Source organism: Clytia hemisphaerica, unplaced genomic scaffold (genome assembly GCF_902728285.1).
Source record: "Clytia hemisphaerica strain Z4C2 unplaced genomic scaffold, Clytia hemisphaerica genome assembly, whole genome shotgun sequence".
Lineage (NCBI taxonomy): Eukaryota > Metazoa > Cnidaria > Hydrozoa > Leptothecata > Clytiidae > Clytia > Clytia hemisphaerica.
This window is the reverse complement of record NW_027103599.1, coordinates 116,463-124,503: the sequence shown is the minus strand read 5'-3', so window position 1 is coordinate 124,503 and position 8,041 is coordinate 116,463. Positions and strand designations below refer to the sequence as shown.

Below are 8,041 nucleotides of genomic sequence, written 5' to 3'. Positions count from 1 at the left end.
TTCACCCTCCTCCAACTAAAAAAGGAAAAGAAAGTATATTTCAAAATATCAACATTCATCATTATACTATGCTACTTATACTTGTTTTTATGAGTTAGGAATGGAAATAATCTGATTCTATTTTATTTTTTATTTTCAAATGGTAATTCACTTATTTAACAGTTGATACTTCTACCCTCAGAAAACTTTCGATAAAAAGAGCATTGCTAAAACTCAATAGACAACCAACTGAACTAAAAATTTTACGAAATGGGACTGGGTAGAATAATGCCAAATATTTTAAACGGTTGTTCTTAGTAGCATGTAAGTTGAACGGCGAAAAAGAATTATATTTTGATTTTTCTCTTCTTAGTGGCATGTAAATATTCCAAATTTGATGTGATGTTAAATCTCAAAACTCAGCCAATCCAAAGTTTATACTTACAAAAATGTTTACTTTTATTTTATAGTATTTTAAAAATACTTTAATATACATTTACAACATATAATTTCATAAAATAGGAAAATTTACCTCATTCCAAGCATAAAGTTCATCATAACAGACTTGAGATACACATTTTCTAATGCATTTGAGTTGGTCAAGGTTGAGGATTGAATAATCTTTTGTGTCTTTCAGGCTACAAGTATCGATACGACATATCCTTTCACGTTCTTTGTATCTTTTAGCCTGGAATAACATCGGAAGCAATTCATACATGTATTAATTAATTATATTATTTCTGTTAGCAAAACTTTATGGAAAAAACTACTGTAAGATTAGGATAAGTGTGATTTTACAAACTTTTTACAAACACATATTCAACAGAATAAGTATTTAAAAAGGACATCCTAACTTCCCACGCTAGAAAAAATTAACCATCTTGTTACTGCAAGTCGACCAGCCTGTTACATCTGTTAAAACAGACAGAACTGTCAATATTATCAGAATGCAATGACAAAGACCTATATGACTAGGTGGTATTCACAATTTTTCAATTATATTTCAAGCAGCTTCTTAGGGAATAAAGATATAAACTGGAAGTTTAGGGTGAAAAACATATAATTGATTAAACAGTTGTGAGTAGCAAATATCTAAAACAAATAGTTTTACCTGTGAAGATTTTCTTCGAAAAGTATAAGAAGGATAGCTGAATTCAACGGTTATCACAAGTTTCACAACTATCAAAAGGATAAATACTATTTCTAATTTCATCAGTGTTTGTTTGATTTTACTTTGTTTTAAAAAGCTGAAAAGAAACTGTTATGAAAAGCAGTGAAAAGATATGGTGACATTTGAACTACTTTTTCTCTTGGTATTGTTTTAATATCTGACTAGAATTAGAAATGCCACTAACTTATAGAACTTTATTTAGAAAAGAACAAATCTCAAAAAAAACATAAAAATCAAAAAGTTATGACTGCATGGTTGAGTATGTTTGAGTCACAAACAAAAATAATAAAGGGTTTCCTTGAACAAAAAGAAATAAAAATGGATTTGAAACCATTTCGTTTAATCTCATGACAGGAGATAATGACCTATGGTGAAGACACAAAAGAAATAGTGGATTGATAAGAAATATATTGACTGCATAATGTACATAGACAGGCAAGCTCTAAAACTGCATCTAATAACATAAAAACCAGATAATTGATTGATATGATTGTTCAGTGGAAATCAAAACTAAAAAGTGCACTCACAAACATCAATTTGTCAGATCTAACAAAATTAATGACGGCATTATCATCATTGACAATCAAACAAAGGATATTTTCTGTCAAGAACCTTGTAAACATTCCAACATAGGGTGTATGATGAAATGACTTTTTTTCAGAATTTCACTTTGGACAAATTCTTCTGGTAATTTAATCTATTCTGACTTAAAGACTTTCTGTGAAAAAATTAATTCAAAATCTTCAAAATTAACCGTTTGCCCCAGGGTTTTGTAAAATTGATATTTTCGAAAATTTGCGAAAAACCTGGAAAAACAGGGTTTTTGCCTGAAAAAAAATCCTAAAACCAGCTGTGTTGGTGCTACAGCCTTGAAATTGGGCCTAAAATGTTCCTTGGAAAAAAGTAGGATTAGAATGTAACAATGATATAGCTCTATCTATCATATATAAAAATTACAAAAAATGTAAGTTTTTAGGCCGAAAATGACCGAAAACGCGAAAAAATGGGGTTTTGCCTGAGAAAAAATCCTAAAACCTGCTGTGTTGGTACTACAGCCCTCAAATTGGGCCCATAATGTTCCTTGGGAAAAAGTAGGATTAGAATTATAACAATAATATAGCTCTATTATATTATATATAAAAATTACAAAATAATAGGTTTTTTGGTCAAAATTGAAAAGTAAAGCATATTGAATCAATTTCTGACACTCTTAAGTGCTTTAAAGTGATAAAATAGATGTTTCATTATTATAAAATCTAGTACAATAAGCTATCATAATGGCAAAATTGATTTTTAAGGGATTTTTTATCAAAAGTTTCTTTGGGCAGGTTCTGCACTGATTTGCATCCATTTGACTGCACCATTCATGAGTATGCTTCTTGATCATAAGGTGACACCTAGACAACTTTTAGTCATCTTACTACAATTGTATCAAGATTTGTGCAGTTACCCATTATCAATGATTCACATGACACGCTGTGCTCTACCATCAATGCAAACCTTTTTTCTTGATCCTCTTAAAGATGCAACTTCACCATATGGAGTCAACGTATGTCTCAAATTGAAAGGGTTTATTTCAGAATGTGACCAGACTTTGATGGAAAGCTATCTAAAGCAGATCAGTCAAGGTCTTGGTTGTATCTTGAAAAGGCAGCGTGGAAATCAATATGGTTTTGGTGATGATGGCAACAGTGACCTACACATTCTGAAAAATATGGATGAAAAGATGCTGGATGATCCAGATGCCACGAACACAAAATCAATCGAGAATTATTTTGGAAACCTTGATCGAGAGATTAAGAAGGCTGGTTCTCAAGGGTTCAACAAGTGCTGTGATGATCTCACAATAAAAATATGCAAAAGATGTCATAGATGGCAAGCATGGTTGGACAACAAAGGCGAACAGAAAGATAGCCCGTACATTGGAGATTAAACAACAAAAATTTGATCAAAAACAAAAAGAATTGATAGCCAGCAATGTTGATGAAGAAGATGCAGCCAAGCTAGCAACCAGCAAAAAAGTTATCAGGTGTGTATCTGCTTGCAAAAAATCCCACCAAGGGCCAATCACTACAATTGAAGAGCTCGACACCCTGGTTCAAGACTGGAATGGTAAAGAAAAAGGGCTTCAAAAAGCATTGGATTTATAGATCAGGTTCAGAAAGTTCACCTTTTATAAAGTGAAGACGACGTGTCCCTTGTTTAAACAACGTGGCTTAACAGTTGAGCAGAAGGTGAAGAATTTGACGACTCTAATCACATCTCAACTGGAATTTAGAGTTTTAGCTGACATGATGGATCTTGAGAATACAATCAATAATAATGCAAACACAACTGACAATGAAGCAGAGGTGGAAGGAGAGCAAGATGAATTGATGGATGGTATTACTCAACACGATGAACAAGAAAATTCTAGAGGAAAAGAGGTTTAAATCTTAAACCCACCTATTCCATGAACCTTTGTGTTTTTCAGGATAAATGAATTGATTTATCAATCAGAGGAGAAACAAGCACTTAAGTTATCATTTCAATATGCTAGATTTCAAAGTTTATGTATCATTTTCTTCAATATATAGGTTGGAAAGGCAAGAGATTCAGATTGGCCAGATTTTCTTATTGGAGCATTCGAGGATGACCCAGGTTAGATTTTATTTCATCTTTAAGTATGTATAATACTGTGTTAAATAACGAAAGAAACACCTGATCTTTTACTTGGTAATGATATTCTTTTTACTTTTTAGGTGAAGTTGTGAGAGTTGGTACAGAAAATGTGAACTGCAATTTCATGACACCTGTTTATAGTGTAAATGACCAAATGAAAAGTCTTTGGAAATGGCCTTCAAACTCTGACAATGTAAACCATACATAGAAACTCTGTATTGCCCATCAAGCCTTGCTTAGAAATAAGCAAGTTTAGCACTCACAGACTTATTATCTTTGAGATGACAAATGTTGATTTAGTGGAAAAATTGTTCTGAATTTTTTTTTCTTCTTTTTGCTAAGTTTTTTTTTAGTTCTTTCAGTTCCAATGTTTGCTTTGTTAAGATTTGAGATTGAGAATGAGTTTTGAGATTCATAATTTTTAGAAATTAGCTTGTTATTTTAACAGTTCAAATAGTTTTCTTTCATTATGCCAAGTTTCAAAGTCTTGAATTTGAGCCTTTAAAAGTTATGAAAGCTCAAAAATCGCTATTTTCCGCTATTTTGGGGGTATTTCTGATAAAAAATCCCTTAAAAACCCAAATTTTTGCTCAATTTTGCCATTAGGATAGCTTATTGTACTAGATTATATATAATGAAACATCTATTTTATCACTTTAAAGCACTTAAGAGTGTCAGAAATTGATTCAATATGCTTTAAGCACTGAAAATCCCGATTTTGAGTAATTTTCGCCTTTTTCGGTAATTTTGACCAAAAAACCTATTATTTTGTAATTTTTACATATGATAGAGCTATATTATTGTTATAATTCTAATCCTACTTTTTCCCAAGGAACATTATGGGCCCAATTTGAGCGCTGTAGTACCAACACAGCAGGTTTTAGGATTTCTTCTCAGGCAAAACCCCATTTTTTCGCGTTTTCGGTCATTTTTGGCCTAAAAACTTACATTTTTTGTAATTTTTATATATGATAGAGCTATATCATTGTTACATTCTAATCCTACTTTTTTCCAATGAACATTTTAGGCCCAACTTTTAGGGCTGTAGCACCAACACAGCTGGTTTTAGGATTTTTTTTCAGGCAAAAACCTTGTTTTTCGCAAATTTTTGAAAATATCGATTTTACAAAACCCTGGGGCAAACGGTCAATTTTGAAGATTTTGAATTGATTTTTTCGCAGAAAGTCTTCAAATAGATTAAATTACCAGAAAAAGTTGTCAAAATTATAAATTTTGCCATTTTCATCATACACCCTACGCAACAACTTCCATTGAAATGATTTGCCACAGCTAAGTTCTACCATTTTGCACAGTTTGAGAATTTTTGCCCGCAAGCTCTTGCATGGGCATAAAAATTTTTCTCAAGTGAAGAGTATGCAAAGCAATTCTAGCCGAGAACGCTTACAGAACCCCGCAAGCTTCTGCGCGAGTGAAAAACTTTAATCTGTGTTAATCATGTTAATCATTTTCTCAAGCGAAGAGTATGCGAATCATCAGTGGCTATTCAATTATCATTATCCCTTTATTTTTATTTCTGGAACTTTTGCAAAAAAAGGGAAAATAGAAAAGTTGTATTTTTTACTGCTCTATTCACACACTGAATTTGAATAATCTTCTATGTGGCGCTTTTGTTTGCAAACTTCAAAAAACTGATTTTTGTCCCACTTAATTACAGGACTTTAGCTTAGTGCTTGCGTTGGGGACAAAGTTCATATGAGTTTTCCGTAAATTTTATATGAAGGGTTTAAAGGGCTATATTATACTGATAGAAAAACATGTAATTTTAAAACTGCATAGTATGGAACACCCTACTGTCGTTTTTTATAAGTTTCCCATTTCAGCACTTAGACTCCTTTGCCATTTTACTAGCCATTCCAGAAAATTTTTGTTACCCCCGTCGGACGACGTACATTTTTAGATTTTTTCTACCCTCGGAAATATATTTTTTTTCCAGTCAGGCTAGCTCTAAAGCTCTAAAACAGCAACTAATAACATAAAAACCAAAGCAAAATATGATTCTTCAATGGGAATCAAAACTATAAAGTACACCTTACAAACATCAATATGTCAGGTCTAACAAAATTAATAACGACACTGTCATCATTGACAATAAAACAAAGGATTTTCTGTCAAGAGTCTTGTAAACATTCCAACAACTTCCATTGAAATGATCTGTTACAGCTAAGTCTACCATTTTTAATGTGGTCTGAGGATTGGTCTGAGGATTGAGCAGAGGATTGAGCCAAAAACGCTCGCAGAACGCTTGCGAGCTCCCTCACGGGTGAAAAACTTTAATAATCGGTCAATAAACTTCTCAAGCAAAGAGTACGCGAAGCGATTCTAGCTTTACGATAGTGCCGCGGATCATTGGTAGTGGATATTATTCAATTATCATTATCCCTTTATTTTCACTCCTAAAACTTTTGCAAAAAAAGGAAAAATAGAAAAGTTGTATTTTTTACTGCTCTATTCACATAATAAGGACGAAATGCATATGCTGCTCTGCCACCAAAATCTCCTGAAAGAAGATAGTTGAACAGAAATTCGTTGAATTTCTTATATATATAGTCTAGAAGTTAATAAAGAGTTGACACAATATCTTTGTTTCAAACTCAGAGTTTCATGGTGCACAGGCACCAATCTTCAGTGAAATGAGATAACGTTAGAAAATAAAATACAATATGTTGTCTTCAAAAAATATTTATGACGTCACATTTGAACGTCATCAGGTGGTTCAAAGATATCAAGCTGAAATTTTCGTCTGTGTCTACATTTGGCAATAATTTCTGATCTCTTATTCAGTAAGTACTTACTTAGATTGGTGCCTGTGCACCATGAAACTCTGAGTTTGAAACAAAGATATTGTGTCAACTCTTTATTATAATAACGCTCTATTTACTTATTGAGCACTCTACGAGGAGAAGATATGCACCCTCTACAGCAACACGCTCCTATACAGTTGAGCACTATTCTTCAAAAAACATACCAACAGCATCTACCAAAAACTACAAGATGCAGTTAATCAACAAGATAGAAGCCGTCATCAAACGCATGAGGTGGAAGGCGATATTTTTCGAAAACGAAGCAAAGAAGAAGACCGTCCTGAAACGTACGGCTTAAAGACACCAAACACGCCACAATCTGTTCCAGAGATGGCCGACTTCGAAAAAGATCTCATCAATATCGTTCAAAAGCTGAAATTCACAGGAACGACCAACGAATTCCAAAAACATCTAAAAAGCGATATCGAAAAAATCAACAACACACACAAACTGATCGTTCCGGCAGACAAAACTTCCAACATGTACAAACTCGAAAAAGCTGAGTACAATACGCTGTTGACGAACTCGATAACGAAAACATACAAAAAAGCAGACCAAAACATCAAACACACAGTGAACTCAGCAGGGAAAGACATTATGAAAGACCACCACATCGTTGAACGCATGACTACAAACGGTGAGAACAATTGTTTTATTACGCTTAAAGACCACAAAGGAAACTTTGCAAACAACCCAACAACGCGTTTGATCAACCCCGCGAAAAACGAGCTCGGTCGCATCAGCAAAATTATCCTTGAAAAGATCAACCAGAAATTACGTGTATCACTCAACCTTAACCAATGGAAAAGTACGGGAGAAGTAATCGACTGGTTCAAAAACATCAATGAAAAAGATAAATATACATTCATGATGTTTGACGTAAAAGACTTCTACCCTTCGATCAAAGAGAAACTGTTGGAAAAGGCAATGAAATTCGCCGAGAAACACGTACAAATCGACCAGAAGGACAAAGAGATAATTCACCATGGCCCGTAAATCGCTGTTGTTCAACAAAGGTGAAAGCTGGTTGAAAAAGGGAGACGAACTGTTCGACGTTACCATGGGCGCGTACGACGGGGCCGAAATTTGTGAACTTGTCGGTTGCCTTTATCCTAGCCAACTACCAGTAAGATACAAAAGGAGTGACATCGGACTTTACCGTGACGATGGACTGGGTGTACAAAAAAAAAAAAACGGGCCGCAAGGCGAGAAGAAAATCAAGAAAGACTTCCAAAAAGTATTTCAAAAAATATGATCTCGAAATAGTCATCCAATGCAACATGAAAACGGTAGACTATCTGGATGTAACGCTTGATTTAAACAGCGGCTGCTACCGACCGTACCACAAACCAAACAACGAGCTGAGTTACGTACATGTGCACTCAAATCATCCACCAGTCATCCTCAA

General features: G+C 33.9%; 1 protein-coding gene across 1 annotated transcript in view; it reads right to left on the bottom strand.

Annotated features, from left to right (window-relative positions):
- LOC136802001 (uncharacterized) overlaps window positions 1-8,041 on the bottom strand; it is a 253,117-nt gene that overhangs the window by 128,722 nt on the left and 116,354 nt on the right. The window lies entirely within an intron of this gene.